Source organism: Entelurus aequoreus, linkage group LG05 (assembly GCF_033978785.1).
Source record: "Entelurus aequoreus isolate RoL-2023_Sb linkage group LG05, RoL_Eaeq_v1.1, whole genome shotgun sequence".
Taxonomy (NCBI): Eukaryota; Metazoa; Chordata; class Actinopteri; order Syngnathiformes; family Syngnathidae; genus Entelurus; species Entelurus aequoreus.
Window position 1 is genome coordinate 1,068,080 of NC_084735.1, and position 23,193 is coordinate 1,091,272.

Below are 23,193 nucleotides of genomic sequence, written 5' to 3' on the forward strand. Positions count from 1 at the left end.
TTAAAGTAAAAAATATAAGTTGCATTAACAACTAAGCAAATAAACTGTAAATGTTTTTACTGTAATAAACTGTGGTGCCGTTTTTGGCATTTACAGTAATACACCGAAAAATCTACAGTTGTTGATTTGCGGTAAAAAACAAACAAACTGGCAGCTCAGGTGCCAAAATGTTACTGTAAAATTGCAAAAAAATTTATTTACAGTAAAAAAACTAATGAAAATTTTCTGGCAACATAGCTGCCTTTTTTAAATTTATCATAAAAACGATTGTACTATCTTTCCATTTACAGTAATGCAGTACATTTTGAGGTGAAATTATTGCAACTTACCCTATTTTTTATTTTATTTTATTTAAAAAAAAATCGACTAATAAAATGCATTAAAAAATGGTGTAATAATAGTATTCACTGTTAGAAGCGGCCCTCTGGGGCCAAACATAACTGCGATGTGGCCCTCAGTGAAAACCTCTTTGACACCTCTGGTCTAAGTTATGTAGAAGTCATATATTTTTATTCCAAAAAATATAACTTCAGGTCTATCTGTCTATATAAAGTTGTTTTATTCTTATGTTGTATCCCCTTTTTGTCAAAACCCTATTTTGGTGGTAAAAAAAACACAAAATATGCAATATTTCCCACGTATGATACAGTAGGTAAGTTTGTGTTTTTTTTAAATAACCAAGAGACAAGAAGAGAACATACTAGAATATAGGTGTATTGCTAAGTACAGGACTGTACAGGTACATTGGAATTTGTGTGCGTTTCTACCTGAGTCAGCTTCTACAAAAACAAAACAAAAAAACAAAAAAATAGAAGGCATTGTAAGAGAGAGGGGAAAAAAAGGGGTACAAAAAGTTTAAAGTAAAAAAATATAAGTTGCATTAACAACTAAGCAAATAAACTGTACTTTTTTTACTGTAATAAACTGTGGTGCCGTTTTGGCATTTACAGTAATACACCGAAAAATATACAGTTGTTGATTTGCGGTAAAAAGCAAAGTGCAACATAGGTGCCAAAATGTTACTATAAAATTGCAATTTTTTTTTGTTTACAGTAAAAAAACTAATGTAAATTTTCTGGCAACATAGCTGCCTTTTTTAATTGATCATAAAAACGATAGTACTATTTTTCCATTTACAATAATGCACTAAATTTTGAGGTGAAATTATTGCAACTTACCCTATTTTTTTTTTTTTACATTTTAGTTTAAAAAAAATCTACTAATAAAATGCATTAAAAAATGGTGTAATAATAGTATTCACTGTTAGAAGCGGCCCTCTGGGCCCAAACATAACTGCGATGTGGCCCTCAGTGAAAACCTCTTTAACACCTCTGGTCTAAGTTATGTAGAAGTCATATATTTTTATTCCAAAAAATATAACTTCATGTCTATCTGTCTATATAAAGTTGTTTTATTCTTATGTTGTATCCCCTTTTTGTCAAAACCCTATTTTGGTGGTAAAAAAAACACAAAATATGCAATATTTCCCACGTATGATACAGTAGGTAAGTTTGTGTTTTTTTTAAATAACCAAGAGACAAGAAGAGAACATACTAGAATATAGGTGTATTGCTAAGTACAGGACTGTACAGGTACATTGGAATTTGTGTGCGTTTCTACCTGAGTCAGCTTCTACAAAAACAAAACAAAAAACAAAAAAAATAGAAGGCATTGTAAGAGAGAGGGGAAAAAAAGGGGTACAAAAAGTTTAAAGTAAAAAAATATAAGTTGCATTAACAACTAAGCAAATAAACTGTACTTTTTTTACTGTAATAAACTGTGGTGCCGTTTTGGCATTTACAGTAATACACCGAAAAATATACAGTTGTTGATTTGCGGTAAAAAGCAAACTGCAACATAGGTGCCAAAATGTTACTATAAAATTGCAATTTTTTTTTGTTTACAGTAAAAAAACTAATGTAAATTTTCTGGCAACATAGCTGCCTTTTTTAATTGATCATAAAAACGATAGTACTATTTTTCCATTTACAATAATGCACTAAATTTTGAGGTGAAATTATTGCAACTTACCCTATTTTTTTTTTTTTTACATTTTAGTTTAAAAAAAATCTACTAATAAAATGCATTAAAAAATGGTGTAATAATAGTATTCACTGTTAGAAGCGGCCCTCTGGGGCCAAACATAACTGCGATGTGGCCCTCAGTGAAAACCTCTTTGACACCTCTGGTCTAAGTTATGTAGAAGTCATATATTTTTATTCCAAAAAATATAACTTCATGACTATCTGTCTATATGAAGTTGTTTTATTCTTATGTTGTATCCCCTTTTTGTCAAAACCCTATTTTGGTGGTAAAAAAACACAAAATATGCAATATTTCCCACGTATGATACAGTAGGTAAGTTTGTGTTTTTTTTAAATAACCAAGAGACAAGAGGAGAACATACTAGAATATAGATGTATTGCTAAGTACAGGACTGTACAGGTACATTGGAATTTGTGTGAGTTTCTACCTGAATCAGCTTCTACAAAAAAATAAAATAAAATAAAAATAGAATGCATTGTAAGAGAGAGGGGAAAAAAAGGGGTACAAAAAGTTTAAAGTCAAAAATATAAGTTGCATTAACAACTAAGCAAATAAACTGTAATTGTTTTTACTGTAATAAACTGTGGTGCCGTTTTGGCATTTACAGTAATACACCGAAAAATATACAGTTGTTGATTTGCGGTAAAAAACAAACTGCAACATAGGTGCCAAAATGTTACTATAAAATTGCAATTTTTTTTTGTTTACAGTAAAAAAACTAATGTCAATTTTCTGGCAACATAGCTACCTTTTTTAATTTATCATAAAAACGATAGTAATATTTTTCCATTTACAGTAATGCACTAAATTTTGAGGTGAAATTATTACAACTTACCCATGTTTTGTTTTTTTCTCTAAATAAGTCATATATTTTTATTCCAAAAAATATAACTTCAGGTCTATCTGTCTATATAAAGTTGTTTTATTCTTATGTTGTATCGCCTTTTTGTCAAAACCCTATTTTTGGGGTAAAAAACCCCCACAAAATATGCAATATTTCCCACGTATGATACAGTAGGTAAGTTTGTGTTTTTTTTTAAATAACCAAGAGACAAGAAGAGAACATACTAGAATATAGGTGTATTGCTAAGTACAGGACTGTACAGGAGTCAGCTTCTACCAAAAAAATACAAAAAAATAAAATAGAATTGTAGGAGATAGGGAAAAAAAAGGGTACAAAAAGTTTAAAGTAAAAAATATAAGTTGCATTAACAACTAAGCAAAAAACAAAAAGACCTGCTAATACAACTTATCTATTTTTACTTAAAATTAATTTTGATTTAACAGATACAACAAAAGCTATTTTACCAAAATAAATTGACAAAATGAGTAAAAACTTCAAGGGATTTTAAGATACAAATTAAAACAGTTTTTAAAAGCAAGTATGTTTGGGAAAGTTTTTTGCGAGGCATAATGAAATGCAACATGAGAGTTCTTTTTTTTTTTTTTTGGGGTGGGGGAGAAGATTGGACCAAATAAAATGTCGCTGAAGCATACATTTGTAAACAATGATTGAAAAACAGCTTTTAACCAAATATAAACAAAAGTGACTCAACGTTGGTGAATTAAAACAAGTTTATATGTCATTACAACACAACTTACAAATGACATCATTTTCTTGATGTTACCTAATTAGGTGTGATTAGTTTGAATCACACCAGAAGTGTGTGACACTATCTACAGAAGTGTGTGACACTATCTACAGAAGTGTGTGACACTATCTACAGAAGTGTGTGACACTATCTACAGAAGTGTGTGACACTATCTACAGAAGTGTGTGACACTATCTACAGAAGTGTGTGACACTATCTACAGAAGTGTGTGACACTATCTACAGAAGTGTGTGACACTATCTACAGAAGTGTGTGACACTATCTACAGAAGTGTGTGACACTATCTACAGAAGTGTGTGACACTATCTACAGAAGTGTGTGACACTATCTACAGAAGTGTGTGACACTATCTACAGAAGTGTGTGACACTATCTACAGAAGTGTGTGACACTATCTACAGAAGTGTGTGACACTATCTACACGCCTTTGCACAAATGAAACATGCTTCACCATTTGGGGACCGGGATGAGCTAATAGAAGAAAGGTACACAAAATATGAAGCATCCACAAAAGCCAAAAGCAGTGAAGTTGTCACGTTGTGTAAATGCTAAATAAAAAGAGAATACAACAAATCCTTTTCAACTTATATTCAATTGAATATGCTACAAAGACAACATATTTCATGTTCAAACTCATTATTTTTGCAAATAATAATGAACTTAGAATGTCATGGCTGCAACACGTGCCAAAGTAGTTGTGAAAGGGCATGTTCACCACTGTGTTACATGGCCTTTCCTTTGAACAACACTCAGTTTTGGTTTGTGAAGTGAGGAGACACATTTTTGAAGTGGAATTCTTTCCCATTCTTGCTTGATGTACAGCTTAAGTTGTTCAACAGTCTCCCTTCTCACATTGCAGCTGCCACACATTTTCAATGTCTGGACTACAGGCAGGCCAGTCTAGTACCCGCACTCTTTTACTATGAAGCCACCTTGATGTAACACGTGGCTTGGCATTGTCTTGCTGAAATAAGCAGGGGCGTCCATGATAACAACATATGTTGCTCCAAAAGCTGTATGTACCTTTCAGCATTAATGGTGCCTTCACAGATGTGTAAGTTACCCATGTCTTGGCCACTAATACACCCCCATACCATCACACATGCTGCCTTTTACACTTTCACCCTAGAACAATCCGGATGGTTCTTTTCCTCTTTGGTCCGGAGGACACCACGTCCACAGTTTCCAAAAACAATTTGAAATGTGGACTCGTCAGACCACAGAACACTTTTCCACTTTGTATCAGTCCATCTTAGATGAGCTCGGGCCCAGCCAAGCCGGCGGCGTTTCTGGGTGTTGTTGATAAACGGTTTTTGCCTTGCGTAGGAGAGTTTTAACTTGCACTTACAGATGTAGCGACCAACTATAGTTACTGACAGTGGCTTTCTGAAGTGTTCCATGTGGTGATATCCTTTACACACTGATGTGGCTTGTTGATGCAGTACAGCCTGAGGGATGGAAGGTCACGGGCTTAGCTGCTTACCTACAGTGATTTCTCCACATTCTCTTTGATGATATTACGGAGCGTAGATGGTGAAATCCCTCAATTCCTTGCAATAGCTGCTTGAGAAAGGTTGTTCTTAAACTGTTCAACAATTTGCTCAGGCATTTGTTGACAAAGTGGTGACCCTCGCCCCATCCTTGTTTGTGAATGACTGAGTATTTCATGGAATCTACTTTTATAGCCAATCATGGCACCCACCTGTTCCCAATTAGCCTGCACACCTGTGGGATGTTCCAAATAAGTGTTTGATGAGCATTCCTCAACTTTATCAGTATTTATTGCCACCTTTCACAACTTCTTTGTCACGTGTTGCTGCTATCAAATTATAAAGTTCATGATTATTTGCAAAAATAAAAATGTTGATGAGTTTGAACATGAAATATGTTGTCTTTGTAGCATATTCAACTGAATATGGCTTGAAAAGGATTTGCAAATGATTGTATTCCATTTATATTTACATCTAACACCATTTCCCAACTCATATGGAAACGGGGTTTGTAGCGTTTACACAACGTGACAACTTCACTGCTTTTGGGTTTTGTATGATCCAAGACCAAAATGGTGTTAGGGCCACACAAAATGTTAGGTAACATAGATGGAAGTCTGCTCTTGGCACTGCACTATAAATAGAGATATATGACTCAAGAAGCACTATAAATAGAGATTGGTGACTCAAGAAGTACATTTCTGCAGGGCTTCTGGCCCACAAAAAGCATCCGTGTGAAAGTTGAAGGAACAGGTTTTAAAAAAACAACAACAATAAGGCGTGCATCAATGAAATGCAAGTAAGAAAAGATGAAGCTTCCCTTGTGAGGATCCAATCAGGGTGCAGAATATGGCGGCCGCACACAATGGATGAAAAGAGCTCATTAACATAGAAAAAGGGTGAATATCCCCGTCTGTAATCACCAGTAATGCTGCAGCACAAAGCATGAAGTGCATTAGATCTACAACTCATGTGGACATCATTGCTTAGTCACGTCCTTCCCCGAAAGGGCGCAGCTGCCAAATAATAACAAACGAGCGCACTTTGTGTACAACAAGCAGCCGTGCGTCTATATTTACCCCCGCAATCCCTACGCTCACTTTTCAGTCAGAGGATTTGGGGTTTGTTTTTTTGTGTGTCTCTCCAGGCGACAACTGCATGGGCATCACAGTGAAATATATCCCAGTGCTTCAAACGTCGGCCCTCACGGCCGGGTAATTCATGCTAAACCAGGGAGCTCGTTACCTCGCTGCTGTAGAAGCAGGGGTTGCAGTTCATGCTGGAGTCCAAAGTCCCTGACAGATAAAAGCCGCATCAGCACATAAAAGTGGAAGTCGTTTGACTTGGAAAACAGAGAAATACGAGTAGAAACGTTGTTGTTGTTGTTGTTGTTGTTGTTGTTGTTGTTGTTGTTGTTGTTGTTGTTGTTGTTGTTGTTGTTGTTGCGACGTTATGATAAGAATAGATGACCATGTAATGGTAGTGATGGGTGCCGTTCATGTGATGCACTGAGAGCTGTCACATAATCCTGTTGCGCAATGTCCTACTCAGTCTTTCGTGCTCCCCCTTACAGTTTTTCCCGCTCCTACTATATTGCAAAAAAAGTGTCTTCCTGTTGTACTCATGTGATTTCTCTTAACGCAGTGGTGCCCAACCACCGGGCTGCGATTGGTAAGAAATAAAAAAATAATTTAAAAAAAAAAAAGTATTTTTTATTTTTTTGATTAAATCCACATAAAAAACACACTTACAATTAGTGCACCAACCCACAAAACCTCCCTCCCCCATTCACACTCATTCACACAAAAGGGTTGTGCAAATGAGTGTTTGTTAAAGTCAATTTGTTTTTCTCAATAAATTGCTACTTTTTCCTGTAAAATTACAACATTTTCCCTGTAAAATTACAACCTTTTTTTCTGTAAAATTACTTTTTTTTCCTAAAATTATGATTTATTTTCTTGTAAAATATTAACAGTATTCTGTAAAATAAACATTTGCCCGAAATATTCCGGTGCTTTTGTATAAAATTGAAACATTTTGTCCTCCAAATTTTTACTTTTTTTCGTCAAAGTGCAACTACTTTTTTTGGAAATCTCCACTTTCATCTTCTAACTTTTTTCTCTTACACTAAGTTCCAACTTTTCTCTCTACTACAGGATTTTAAAGATCTTTTTTTTTTTTCCTCTTTCATTTTTTTTTTACCTTTTTCCTCATAATTCAATCCTCATAGAATGGCAATATTTTGTCATTAAATGATTACTTTTTATTGTAAAATTAAAAAAAAAATATTGTAAAATTACAACTTTTTTCCTGTGAAATTACAACTTTTTTTGTAAAATTACAATTTATTTTCTTTTAAAATATTAATATTATACTGTAAAAGTAAATTTGCACGAAATATTCCGGTGCTTTTGTATAAAATTTAAACATTTTGTCCTCCAAATTTTTACTTTTCTTTGTCAAAGTGCAACTACTTTTCTTGGAAATTCTCCACTTTCATCTTCTAACTTATGTCTCGTACACTCAGTTTGCCCAAAATATTTTTTGTATAAAATTGAAACATTTTGTCCTCCAAATTTTTACTTTTTTTCTTCAAAGTGCAACTACTTTTTTTGGAAATTCTCCACTTTCATCTTCTAACTTATTTCTCTTACACTAAGTTCCGACTTTTCTCTCTACTAAAGGATTTTAAAGATCTTTTTTTTTTTCCTCTTTCATTTTTTTTTTACCTTTTTCCTCATAATTCAATCCTCGTAAAATGGCAATATTTTGTCATTAAATGATTACTTTTTATTGTAAAATTAAAAAAAAATTATTGTAAAATTACCACTTTTTTCCTGTGAAATTACAACTTTTTTTTGTAAAATTACAATTTATTTTCTTGTAAAATATTAATATTATACTGTAAAAGTAAATTTGCCCGAAATATTCCGGTGCTTTTGTATAAAATTGAAACATTTTGTCCTCCAAATTATTACTTTTTTTCATCAAAGTGCAACTACTTTTCTTGGAAATTCTCCACTTTCATCTTCTAACTTATGTCTCGTACACTAAGTTCCGACTTCTTTTTCCGCCTTCATTTTTTTTACCTTTTTGTCATAATCTCAATTCTCGTAGAATGGCAATATTTTGTCATTAAATGATTACTTTTTATTGTAAAATTACAATTTTTTTCTTGTAAAATTACAACTTTTTTCCTGTAAAATTACAACTTTTTTTGTAAAATTAAAATGTATTTTCTTGTAAAATATTAATATTATACTGTAAAAGTAAATTTGCCCGAAATATTCCGGTGCTTTTGTATAAAATTTAAACATTTTGTCCTCCAAATTTTTACTTTTCTTTGTCAAAGTGCAACTACTTTTCTTGGAAATTCTCCACTTTCATCTTCTAACTTATGTCTCGTACACTAAGTTCCGACTTCTTTTTCCGCCTTCATTTTTTTTACCTTTTTGTCATAATCTCAATTCTCGTAGAATGGCAATATTTTGTCATTAAATGATTACTTTTTATTGTAAAATTACAATTTTTTTCTTGTAAAATTACAACTTTTTTCCTGTAAAATTACAACTTTTTTTGTAAAATTACAATTTATTTTCTTATAAAATATCAATAGTATACTGTAAAAGTAAATTTGCCCGAACTATTCCGGTGCTTTTTTGTGTGTCTCCAGGCGACAACTGCATGGGCGCCGATCCGTGGCATCACAGTGAAATATATCCCAGTGCTTCAAAAATTCCAACGTCGGCCCTCACGGCCGGGTAATTACTTTTATGTGCATCAGCACATAAAAGTGGAAGTCGTTGGACTTGGAAAACAGAGAAATACGAGTAGAAACGTTGTTGTTGTTGTTGTTGTTGTTGTTGTTGTTGTTGCGACGTTATGATAAGAATAGATGACCATGTAATGGTAGTGATGGGTGCCGTTCATGTGATGCACTGAGAGCTGTCACATAATCCTGTTGCGCAATGTCCTACTCAGTCTTTCGTGCTCCCCCTTACAGTTTTTCCCGCTCCTACTATATTGCAAAAAAAGTGTCTTCCTGTTGTACTCATGTGATTTCTCTTAACGCAGTGGTGCCCAACCACCAGGCTGCGATTGGTAAGAAATAAAAAAATTTAAAAAATTTAAAAAAGTATTTTTTTATTTTTTTGATTAAATCCACATAGTTAACCCACTTACAATTAGTGCACCAACCCACAAAACCTCCCTCCCCCATTCACACTCATTCGCACAAAAGGGTTGTGCAAATGAGTGTTTGTTAAAGTCAATTTGTTTTTCTCAATAAATTGTTACTTTTTCCTGTAAAATGACAACTTTTTTCCTTGTAAAACTACAACATTTTTCCTGTAAAATTACAACTTTTTCCCTGTAAAATTACAACCTTTTTTTCTGTAAAATTACTTTTTTTTTTCTAAAATTATGATTTATTTTCTTGTAAAATATTAACAGTATTCTGTAAAATAAACATTTTCCCGAAATATTCCGGTGCTTTTGTATAAAATTGAAACATTTTGTCCTCCAAATTTTTACTTTTTTTCGTCAAAGTGCAACTACTTTTTTTGGAAATTCTCCACTTTCATCTTCTAACTTATTTCTCTTACACTAAGTTCCAACTTTTCTCTCTACTAAAGGATTTTAAAGATCTTTTTTTTTTTTCCTCTTTCATTTTTTTTTTACCTTTTTCCTCATAATTCAATCCTCGTAGAATGGCAATATTTTGTCATTAAATGATTACTTTTTATTGTAAAATTTAAAAAAAATTATTGTAAAATTACAACTTTTTTCCTGTGAAATTACAACTTTTTTTGTAAAATTACAATTTATTTTCTTTTAAAATATTAATATTATACTGTAAAAGTAAATTTGCCCGAAATATTCTGGTGCTTTTGTATAAAATTGAAACATTCTGTCCTCCAAATTTTTACTTTTTTTTGTCAAAGTGCAACACATTTTCTTGGAAATTCTCCACTTTCATCTTCTAACTTATTTCTCTTACACTAAGTTCCAACTTTTCTCTCTACTAAAGGATATTAAAGATCTTTTTTCTTTTTCCGCCTTCATTTTTTTTTTACCTTTTTCCCAAATTCGCAATTCTCGTTGAATGTCAATATTTTGTTAAGTTAAGTAAAGATTTGTATTACTTTACTGAAGATAATCCTGTACAAAGAGTATACAAAAAGACTAACGCTAGAGCAGACAGAGGCAAAAATCATTCATTAAAGGAAATCACATGAGTACAACAGGAAGACGCTTTTATGCAATATAGTAGGAGCGGGAAGAACTGTAAGGGGGAGCATAAAAGACTGAATAAGGTTTATGTAGGTTAGATATCATTATTCAATACCATTAAAAACCAGAGTAAGACTATAAAATATACCGGTACTGAGTATACATCCCTAATCGCTAGCCATGATTCCTGCGACCCAAAGTCTGCATTTGTTCACCACATGAACACTTCCTGTCCATGTAGTACATCAAAGCCCTAGACACAACTTTGTCCAGACTGTTTAGTGCACGGTTTGTGTAGCGTGAGGCTAAGAACTAAATAAGAACAGTCCGGAGAATTTATGATTAGTTGGCGAGGCGTCGCACATTTAGTTACACCCTCCTCCATCACCCCGCGGCTTCTCTTCAGCATCCCCCGCGCGCACCATTCCTCATCCGGCGTGGCCGTGTCATCCTCTGCCTCCCTCGGAAATGACAATCAAATGCGGCGCGGTGGAGTGCCGCCACTTGCTCCTCTTCTTAGTCATTAAAGGTCAAGAGGCGCAACACTACACACACATTTCAAGTGTGTGTGTGTGTGTGTTCTTGTATTCCTAGCCTTCTGCAGACATGAAGAAGGAAAAGTATCTTCCATATGAGGAGGTGTGAACAAGTGATGACATAAACAATAACATTGCATCTAATAGACAATGTCTCATTTGTGGTGACATCCATCAAAACGAGGGTGCTCCCAAAAAGGAGGGATTTTTCACATGGACTGTGTGTCGCTTTTAAAAGTGCTCCCCCTCTGGTCAACATATGAAATAACAAGTGTAAGACATTGAAATGCGCCCCCTTTGGTCAAAATGTTGTTTTTTTAAATAAATAATAATGTATAAAGAGACATACTGTAATAACTTGAAGTAAATAATGAAAATTAAAAACCAATTACGAACAAAAGATTCCAAAAAAAAAAAGAAAGAACTAAAAGCAGTCTTTTTCTCACAATATGTCGACTTTTTTCTTATAAAATTGGGAACAATTTCTCATATTCTTTCTGTTTCTGTAATGTCGCAATATTTTCTCGTAAAATGTTTCCTTTTTTTGAGGAAAAATTATTCCTTTTTTTTTTTAGGAAAAATTATTCCTTTTTTTTTTTAAGGAAAAATTATTCCTTTTTTTTTTAGGAAAAATTATTACCTTTTTTTAGGAAAAAATATTACTTTTTTAAAGAAAAATTATAACTTTTTTTTAGGAAAAAATATCACTTTTTTTAGGAAAAATATTACCTTTTTTTTAGGAAAAATTATTACTTTTTTTAGGAAAAATTATTACTTTTTTAAAGGAAAAATTATTACTTTTTTTAGGAAAAATTATTATTTTTTTTAGGTAAAATTATTACTTTTTTTTAGGAAAAAACATTACTTTTTTAAATTAAAAATTATTACTTTTTTAAAGGAAAAATTATTACTTTTTTTTAGGAAAAAATATTACTTTTTTTTAGGAAAAAATATTAAAAATTTTTAGGAAAAATTATTACTTTTTTTAGGAAAAATTATTACTTTTTTTTAGGAAAAAATATTACTTTTTTTTAGGAAAAATTATTACTTTTTAATGCAAAATGGCGACATTTGTCATATAAAACTCAGACTTTTATCACAATATTGCCAATTTTTTTGTTGCTCTTGTAAGACGGTGACATTTTTTGAGTAAAATGATGACTTTTGTCATAATTTTGCCAAGTAAAATTCAGATAATTGTTATAACATTGCCAAACATTTGAAAGTTCTCTTGTGAAATTGTGACTTTTGTGGAGTAAAATCACGACTCTTTTCATGAAATCGCAGAAATTTTAAGCTTTTCTTGTAGAATTGCAACTGTTATTGAGTAAAATTCCAATTTGTGTCATAATATTGCACAAATATTCCGTTTTTCTTGTAAAATTTTGACTTGCGTTGAGAAAAATTACAACTTTCATTATAATACTGACAAAATTCAAAGTTTTTCTTGTGAAATTCCGACTAATTTTTCACAACAAGCTTTTTTATATGTGCATAGTATGTATATATTATTAATGTTGTAAATACACTTCTTTATATATCTAGAAAGGCTGGTCCTAAAGAGGGAGGCAATTTTCTCACGTCTCAAGAAGGTAACAAATACATAAATGTGTGTGTGTTTGTGTGTGTTTTTCTTTTTTTAGCCTTCTTGAGACATGAAGAAGGAAAAGTATCTTTCATATGAGGAGGTGTGAACAAGTGATGACATAAACAATAACATTGCATCTAATAGACAATGTCTCATTTGTGGTGACATCCATCAAAATGAGGGTGCTCCCAAAAAGGAGGCATTTTGTGTGGGTTTTAAAAGTGCTCCCCCTCTGGTCAACATATGAAATAACAAGTGTGTCTAAAAAATTTGAAGTGCTCTCCCTCTGGTCAACATATGAAATGACAAGTGTGTGTAAGAAATTGAAATGCGCCCCCTTTGGTCAAAATATATATATTTTAAATAAATAATAATGTATAAAGAGACATACTGTAATAACTTGAAGTAAATAATGAAAATTAAAAACCAATTACGAACAAAGGATTCCAAAAAAATAAATGAACTAAAAGCAGTCTTTTTTCTCACAATGTGTCGACTTTTTTCTTATAAAATTGGGAACAATTTCTCATATTCTTTCTGTTTCTGTAATGTCGCAATATTTTCTCGTAAAATTATTACTTTTTTTGAGGAAAAATTATTCCTTTTTTTTTTAGGAAAAATTATTACTTTTTTTTTTTTTAGGAAAAATTATACCTTTTTTTTAGGAAAAATTATAACTTTTTTTTAGGAAAAACTATTTCTTTTTTTTTAGGAAAAAAATAATACTTTTTTTAGGAAAAATTACTACGTTTTTTTTAGGAAAAATTATTACTTTTTTTTTAGGAAAAAATATCACTTTTTTTAGGAAAAAATATTACTTTTTTTTAGGAAAAATTATTTTTTAGGAAAAATTATTACTTTTTTTTAGGAAAAATTATTACTTTTTTAAAGGAAAAATTATTACTTTTTTTAGGAAAAATTATTAATTTTTTTAGGTAAAATTATTACTTTTTTTAGGAAAAAATATTACTTTTTTTAATGAAAAATTATTACTTTTTTTAAGGAAAAAAATATTACTTTTTTTTAGGAAAAATTATTACTTTTTTTTAGGAAAAATTATTACTTTTTTAGGAAAAATCATTACTTTTTTTAGGAAAAATTATTACTTTTTTTAGGAAAAATTATTAATTTTTAATGCAAAATGGCGACATTTGTCATATAAAATTCGGACTTTTATAAAATTCGGACTTTTATCACAATATTGCCAATTTTTTTGTTGTTCTTGTAAAATGGTGACATTTTTTCAGTAAAATTATGACTTTTGTCATAATTTTTCCAAGGAAAATTCAGATTATTATTACAACGTTGCCAAAATTTGAAAGTTCTCTTACGCAATGGTGACTTTTGTGGAGTAAAATGACGACTCTTTTCATGAAATCGCCAACATTTTAAGCTTTTCTTGTCAAATTGCGACTGTTATTGAGTAAAACTCCAACTTTTATCATAATATTGCCCAAATGTTCCGTTTTTCTTGTAAAAATTTTGACTTGCGTTGAGAAAAAATACAACTTTTATTATAATACTGCCAAAATTTGAAGTTTTTCTAGTGAAATTCCAACTAATTTTTTACAACAAGCTTTTTTATATTTGCATAATATGTATATATTATTAATGTTGTAAATACACTTCTTTATATATCTAGAAAGGCTGGTCCTAAAGAGGGAGGCTTTTTTCTCAGCTCTCAAGAAGGTAACAAATACATAAATGTATGTGTGCGTGTGTGTGTTTGTATTTCTTGCCTTCTTGAGACATGAAGAAGGAAAAGTATCTTCCATATGAGGAGGTGTGAACAAGTGATGACATAAACAATAACATTGCATCTAATAGACAATGTCTCATTTGTGGTGACATCCATCAAAATGAGGGTGCTCCCAAAAAGGAGGGATTTTGTGTGGGTTTTAAAAGTGTTCCCCCTCTGGTCAACATATGAAATAACAAGTGTGTCTAAAAAATTTTAAGTGCTCTCCCTCTGGTCAACATATGAAATGACAAGTGTGTGTAAGAAATTGAAATGCGCCCCCTTTCGTCAAAATATATATATTTTAAATGAATAAAAAATGTATAAAGAGACATACTGTAATAACTTGAAGTAAATAATGAAAATTAAAAACCAATTACGAACAAAAGATTCCAAAAAAATATATGAACTAAAAGCAGTCTTTTTCTCACAATGTGTCGACTTTTTTCTTATAAAATTGGGAACAATTTCTCATATTCTTTCTGTTTCTGTAATGTCGCAATATTTTCTCGTAAAATTATTACTTTTTTTGAGGAAAAATTATTCCTTTTTTTTTTAGGAAAAACTATTCCTTTTTTTTTAGGAAAAAATAATACTTTTTTAAAGAAAAATTATTACTTTTTTTTTAGGAAAAAATAATACTTTTTAAAAAAAAAATTATTACTTTTTTTTAGGAAAAATTACTACGTTTTTTTTAGGAAAAATTATTACTTTTTTTTTTAGGAAAAAATATCATTTTTTTTAGGAAAAAATATTAATTTTCTTTAGGAAAAATTATTACTTTTTTAAGGAAAAATTATTCCTTTTTTTTTAGGAAAAATTATTAATTTTTTTAGATACAGTTATTACTTTTTTTTAGGAAAAAATATTACTTTTTTTTAGGAAAAATTATTACTTTTTTTTAGGAAAAAATATTACTTTTTTTAGGAAAAATTATTACTTTTTTTAGGAACAATTATTACTTTTTTTAAGGAAAAATTATTAATTTTTTAGTAAAAATTATTACTTTTTTTTAGGAAAAAATATTACTTTTTTTTAGGAAAAATTATTACTTTTTTTTAGGAAAAATTATTACTTTTTTTTAGGAAAAAATATTACTTTTTTTTAGGAAAAATTATTACTTTTTTTAAGGAAAAATTATTACTTTTTTTAGGAAAAATTATTACTTTTTTTTAGGAAAAAATATAAATTTTTAATGCAAAGTGGCGACATTTGTCATATAAAATTTGGACTTTTATCACAATATTGCCAATTTTTTTGTTGTTCTTGTAAAATGGTGAAATTTTTTCAGTAAAATTATGACTTTTGTCATAATATTGCACAAATGTTCCATTTTTCTTGTAAAAATTTTGACTTGCGTTGAGAAAAAATACAACTTTTATTATAATACTGCCAAAATTTGAAGTTTTTCTAGTGAAATTCCAACTCATTTTTCACAACAAGCTTTTTTATATTTGCATAGTATGTATATATTATTAATGTTGTAAATACACTTCTTTATATATCTAGAAAGGCTGGTCCTAAAGAGGGAGGCTTTTTTCTCACGTCTCAAGAAGGTAACAAATACACGAATGTGTGTGTGTGTGTGTGTGTGTGTGTGTGTGTGTGTGTGTGTGTGTGTGTGTGTGTGTGTGTGTAAGCCGCACAGCAGAGCAGACGAGGCCCACAACAGCAATCAGCTGGCCTGTGACTCCGCTGTCAAGCAGCCGCGTGTTTGCCACATCTGCACGCTCCTGTCTGACGCTCATCTTGACCGCCAACGCCGTCTTCCCCGGCCAGGTGGCGTCCTCAAGAAGGTTCTTGACACCAATGAAAGACGCAGGCTGTTTTCCAAACACCGTCGTCGCGATGCTGGTGTTTTTAGACGGCTGATAATGTTTGATGTGTTGAAGCACGATGGGTTTTTTTCCCCCTGCCCGTGAAATGTTTGGGATGGAACGGAACTTTAACGTCGTTGCTGTTAGGAATGCTCTTCATAGTGGAGGTCGTGACCTCAAAAGGCACACGACATTGATAGAACGTTGATTATACGTACTTTCATGCAAGGTTGAAGAAATAGTTGTATTTGTAAATTGACACAACGTTGATGTCCGACGTTGGATCAACGTTGTTGGTTGGGAAATGACCCAATTTCAAAGGTCAAATCAACATCAGAACCCAACATTGATTATAGGTTGTCAAAAAGCATGTTGTTTCAACGTTATGTTTGAGTTGCGCAACATCAGGACCTAATTCAACAACTTTTCAACGTTGTTTCAATGTCTTGTGCCTGCTAGGGGAGAGTTTAATGTCCAAAAATGTAAAACCCAAGGTACACTGTAAAAAAAAAAAGTCACATTTTTATGGTTAATTTACTCTAAATTACTACTGTAATTTCTCTATTTTTTAAAAATAGTCTATAAAATTGTAGAATTGAAGACATTATCTGTAAATAAACAATCCGCCTGTTATTTGAAGTAATATGCCAGTAATGACAAACTATGTATATTTCTATTTTTTTTTACAGAAAAATACCAAATTAATTATACATAGCATTTTCTGTTTTCTTAAATTACTTTCATATTCATGTAAAATGACAGTAATTATCTTTCATCAAATATGTAGCTTGTTATATAAAAGTCTATGTCCATACTAACAATCTAAAATAAAGGTATTTTTCTGCAGAACTGTTTGCATCGTCACTTTATTAAAGATCTTAATAATTTAGTAAAAATCTGTAAAATTACGATATTTTTCCGCAAAATTCATGAACATTTCTGTAAATATAATGTTTTTGATCATTATTTGGTTTACAATGTTTTACTTTAATTTTATGTTTTTTTCGTTTGGCAGCCGCAGCTGCCAGTAGATGACCGTTTTTTTTACAGAATTTTTTTTTACAGTGTAGCGTGCAGCAGGGATGAGCACAAAACAATCACAGGGAAACTGTGCATGGGAAAAAAAATTGTAAAAAACAAAGAAATGCAAAACAAAAAGTCAAAAATGCTAGGAACCGTGAAAGTTCCTCCGACAAATAAAACACTCAACTTTTGCATTTCTTTGTTGTTTACTATTTTTTCATGCACAGTTTCCTTGTGTTCGTTTTGTGCATATTCATAATAATAATAACAATAATAGATTGTATTTGTAAAAAGCACTTTGCATTGAGTAAACAACCTCAAAGTGCTACAGTGTATTAAAAAAAAAAAAAATAAATAAAAAAATAAATAAAATAAAATAAAATAAAATAAGATAAAAAATTTAAAGATAATAAAAAATTAATTAAAATAAAAACGAACAGCCAAATAGCTAAAACTAGTATGCATATATCTTAAAAAAGGCTTTTTTTTAATTTTTAAAAGAAGGGTTTTTAAGCCTTTTTTTTTAAAAGCATGCACAGTCTGTGGTGCCCTCAGGTGGTCAGGGAGAGCGTTCCACAGACTGGGAGCGGCGGAGCAGAAAGCCCGGTCTCCCATTGTTCGTAGCTTTGTCCTCGGAGGTTGGAGGAGGTTAGCCTGTCCGGAGCGGAGGTGTCGTGTGGGGAATTGATTGATTGATTGATTGATTGATTGATTGATTGATTAAACTGCAAGCTTCCTGCTGTCTTCTGCCTTTCGAGGTCGCGGCCTCCACTGAGAAGAGCATTACTAACAGAATGAGCACGAGTCTGCGCTGTCCAAAGGGAAAGACAAATAAAGCGAGAGAAAAACAAAATAGAACATTCCAGATCTTTACATCAGCCTTGGGAATGTGAGGTGAGAAAGGAGGAAATGGGGCAAAGTGGCTCCTTTTTCGGGATGGGTGGGGCAAGATGAGCAGAAACAGACTCTTATTGTTAACAGGAATGTTTTGGTTAAACGTTGGGGGGGGGGAAGGCAGTAATACAGCATCAATCACAAAAGAACCCCATTTGGAGGGTAACCTTTCGAAAAAAGACAAATAAAATATAAATAGGAGATCTTGGGATGTGTGGGAGATCATGTAACAACAAAACTAGCGAAGTTATCTCCGCACGGCCCATGGAATTTAGCGGGGTTGGCTACAAAAGAGTTGTGTCTTTAAAACACAGCACAAGCAATTGCAGTGAAGAGAAGCAACACAACATAAATCCCATGAGGACTTTTACAATGTTGTTGGACAAGCAATGTTTCATTGTGCCACAACACCCATTAAACGTAGTGGCAAAGACTACTTCCTGAAACTTGCAAATGATACTCACAAGTGTGATAAAACAAGATAACAACAACAACTGGTCAGCAAAGTTCCATATAATCATCAGCTCGAAGTGTTACATAACACAATGAGATTGTACCGTACCACGTGAACACACACCAAAGTACCACGTGAACACACACCAAAGTACCACGTGAACACACACCAAAGTACCACATGAACACACACCAAAGTACCACATGAACACACACCAAAGTACCACATGAACACACACCCAAGTACCACATGAACACACACCAAAGTACCACATGAACACACACCAAAGTACCACATGAACACACACCAAAGTACCACGTGAACACACACCAAAGTACCACGTGAACACACACCAAAGTACCACATGAACACACACCAAAGTAGCACATGAACACACACCAAAGTACCACATGAACACACACCAAAGTACCACATGAACACACACCAAAGTACCACATGAACACACACCAAAGTACCACATGGACACACACCAAAGTACCACATGAACACACACCAAAGTACCACATGGACACACACCAAAGTGACAGATGGTACCGTTGAGTCCCACGGGTACCGGGAAATGGTACCGTATCGGTTCCAATGTCATCAATCAATCAATGTTTATTTATATAGCCCTAAGTCACGAGTGTCTCAAAGGGCTGCACAAGCCACAACCACATCCTCGGTTCAGATCCCACATCAGGGCAAGGAAAAACTCAACCCAGTGGGATGACAATGAGAAACCTTGGAGAGTCCAGTCCATAGTGGATCTAACATAATAGTGAGAGTCCAGTCCATAGTGGATCTAACATAATAGTGAGAGTCCAGTCCATAATGGATCTAACATAATAGTGTGAGAGTCCAGTCCATAGTGGATCTAACATAATAGTGTGAGAGTCCAGTCCATAGTGGATGTAACATAATAGTGAGAGTCCAGTCCATAGTGGATCTAACATAATAGTGAGAGTCCAGTCCATAGTGGATCTAACATAATAGTGTGAGAGTCCAGTCCATAGTGGATCTAACATAATAGTGAGAGTCCAGTCCATAGTGGATCTAACATAATAGTGTGAGAGTCCAGTCCATAGTGGATCTAACATAATAGTGTGAGAGTCCAGTCCATAGTGGATCTAACATAATAGTGTGAGAGTCCAGTCCATAGTGGATCTAACATAATAGTGAGAGTCCAGTCCATAGTGGATCTAACATAATAGTGAGAGTCCAGTCCATAGTGGGGCCAGCAGAAGACCATCCCGAGCGGAGACGGGTCAGCAGCACAGAGATGTCCCCAACTGATGCACAGGCAAGCGGTCCACTCTGGGTCCCAACTCTTGACAGCTAGCACTTAATCCTGGACCACCGAATGTGGAACGTTAGGGGGCTTGAAGCACTGAGCGGATCTGATTGGATGACTACTTTGAGCTCACAGGAGCCTCTTAGTTCCAGGGACCATAGTTACCAGGAACTCAATGTTCCGGGACTTTTGGTGTAAAAGGAGCTTCATTTGTGCGCGGGTCTGTGGTCTTTGGAGGGATCAAGTACTCCCTCAATCCAATCAGCAGGAACCAAATACTTCTTCTGCTCCGGACGTTGGAGATCTGAGCATCGCCGCGGCCCGCTGGCGTGGTGCTTTCAGGAAGCTCTGATAAAGTTAGTCCGGGCTAGACCAGCTGCAGTCCAAAGACTGAGGGCTGCACCTCCGAGATCCTCCTGCACTTTTCAAAGCAATCCTGGACATCGATAGTGCAGCAAAGTTAGTTTTTTGGCTGGCACTGAAGCGGATGAACGTGATGTGGAATCAATAAGAGCTGTGGGCGTTTTGTTGGCCGCCCCTCACAGACCTCAGCTTCTCACACACAGCTGCGCTCCGCTCGCTCACGGCTGCCCCGAGAGAAGCCTGATTAATAAGTTTCAAGTCAGGAAAGACTCTTCAAGCGTGTTCCATTAAAAAAACGATGATTCATTCATTTTCCCGCTAGCATGGGAGTTTACACTCCATCATGGACACCTTGGTGGTTTGCTGGTAGCTTTTCTTTGTCCCAGCCAGACCCTCTCAGACCTTAAACTTTGTGAGACAACCCCAGTCCAGCCAGACCCTCTCAGACCTTAAACTTTGTGAGACAACCCCAGTTCAGCCAGACCCTCTCAGACCTTAAACTTTGTGAGACAACCCCAGTTCAGCCAGACCCTCTCAGACCTTAAACTTTGTGAGACAACCCCAGTTCAGCCAGACCCTCTCAGACCTTAAACTTTGTGAGACAACCCCAGTTCAGCCAGACCCTCTCAGACCTTAAACTTTGTGAGACAACCCCAGTTCAGCCAGACCCTCTCAGACCTTAAACTTTGTGAGACAACCCCAGTTCAGCCAGACCCTCTCAGACCTTAAACTTTGTGAGACAACCCCAGTTCAGCCAGACCCTCTCAGACCTTAAACTTTGTGAGACAACCCCAGTTCAGCCAGACCCTCTCAGACCTTAAACTTTGTGAGACAACCCCAGTTCAGCCAGACCCTCTCAGACCTTAAACTTTGTGAGACAACCCCAGTTCAGCCAGACCCTCTCAGACCTTAAACTTTGTGAGACAACCCCAGTTCAGCCAGACCCTCTCAGACCTTAAACTTTGTGAGACAACCCCAGTTCAGCCAGACCCTCTCAGACCTTAAACTTTGTGAGACAACCCCAGTTCAGCCAGACCCTCTCAGTCCTTAAACTTTGTGAGACAACCCCAGTTCAGCCAGACCCTCTCAGACCTCAAACTTTGTGAGACAACCCCAGTTCAGCCAGACCCTCTCAGACCTTAAACTTTGTGAGACAACCCCAGTTCAGCCAGACCCTCTCAGACCTCAAACTTTGTGAGACAACCCCAGTTCAGCCAGACCCTCTCAGACCTCAAACTTTGTGAGACAACCCCAGTTCAGCCAGAAACTCTCAGACCTTAAACTTTGTGAGACAACCCCAGTTCTACCCTGATCAACGTGGACCTCATCAAACCTTCCTGTAAGACATATTATATGTTTTGCAGATATCCTTAGTCCTCCTGAGTCTTATTCAGACCTCCTCTGCTGCCCTTCAGACCCCCTATTAGAAATCTACGCATGTCGCATATTTCACTAAATTCCGGATTTTCATGAATTTACGAAATTACCAGGAAATTCCTTTTGGAAATGAATGGTGGTTTTCCAAGTTCAACAAACCCCCACATTTCTTACTCCATTTGAACCGTTCTACCATCCAAACAATCCACTCACCCTGGACTTTTGAGCCAGCTTGTTTCCCGGATCCGGAAATTCCCGCATTACCCGGCATTACCAGGAATTTTCCCCCTTTAAAAATGAATGGGCAATATACAAACTTCTACACACACCACATTTCTCCATGGATTTGAACGGTTCCAAAGACGAAATGTTCCTTGCGCTTGTTACTCAACTGCTAGAATGCTACCATTAGCATGCTAACTTTTTCCAGCTAAGATTACACATTTTTTGCTTATTTCGCAGCCATACACCTTAGACTCATATACCTCGGTATGTGACACATGCTAACTATTAGCATGCTAACTTTGGCATGATAGGGGGGGCGGTATAGCTCGGTTGGTAGAGCAGCCGTGCCAGCAACTTGAGGGTTGCAGGTTCGATCCCCGCTTCCGCCATCCTAGTCACTGCCGTTGTGTCCTTGGGCAAGACACTTTACCCACCTGCTCCCAGTGCCACCCACACTGGTTTAAATGTAACTTAGATATTGGGTTTCACTATGTAAAGCGCTTTGAGTCACTTGAGAAAAAGCGCTATATAAATGTAATTCACTTCACTTCACTTCACTTCACTTCACATAGCATGCCAACATTAGCATGTTAACATTTCTGAAGCGTTTACCCCAGAATCATACAACTTCATAGTTGACACATGTTAACTGTTAACGTGCTAAAATTAGCAAGTTATCATGTTGAAGTTAGTATGCAATCATACGAGTTCCTTCTTGACATATGCTAACTGTTAACATGCTAACATTAGCAAGTTATCATGTTGAAGTTAGTATGCAATCATACGAGTTCCTTCTTGACATATGCTAACTGTTAGCATGCTAACTTTTTTTTTTGCCATTTTCGCAGAAGTACACCTTCGACTCATTTATTTTGGTACCTGACACATGCTAACTGTTTGTATGCTATAGTGAGCATGCTAACATTAGCATGCTCACTTTTTTTTTAGCTAATTTTGCAACCTTTTACCCCAGAGTCATACAATTTCCTTCTTGACATTTGCTAACGTGTTACTTTATTTGCCATTTTGACTCATTAAAATTTGAGCCCGACACATGCTAACTGTTAGCCTGCTAACGTAAGCATTTCAGTTCGACTCGCGCGTATCGGCGGCTCGCGTGTTTCCAGGGTGGCATAAACAGTTTCCGTTAATTTGCCGCCATCGGTGAATTTTGTGTCCTTGCCGCAATCTTTTTACGTTGTTAAAATCCATCCATCCATCTTCTTCCGCTTATCCGAGGTTGGGTTGCGGGGGCAGCAGCCTAAGCAGGGAAGCCCAGACTTCTCTCTCCCCAGCCACGTCGTCCAACTCTTCCCGGGGGATCCCGAGGCGTTCCCAGGCCAGCCGCGAGACATAGTCTTCCCAACGTGTCCTGGGTCTTCCCCGTGGCCTCCTACTAGTTGTTAAAATCCAATGTTGGCAATGTCTTGGGTCTCCAGCCACCTGGAAAAAGACTAAGGGACACCTTGCAGGGCCTTTTTTTTAAATTAGCGTCAAAGGAGTT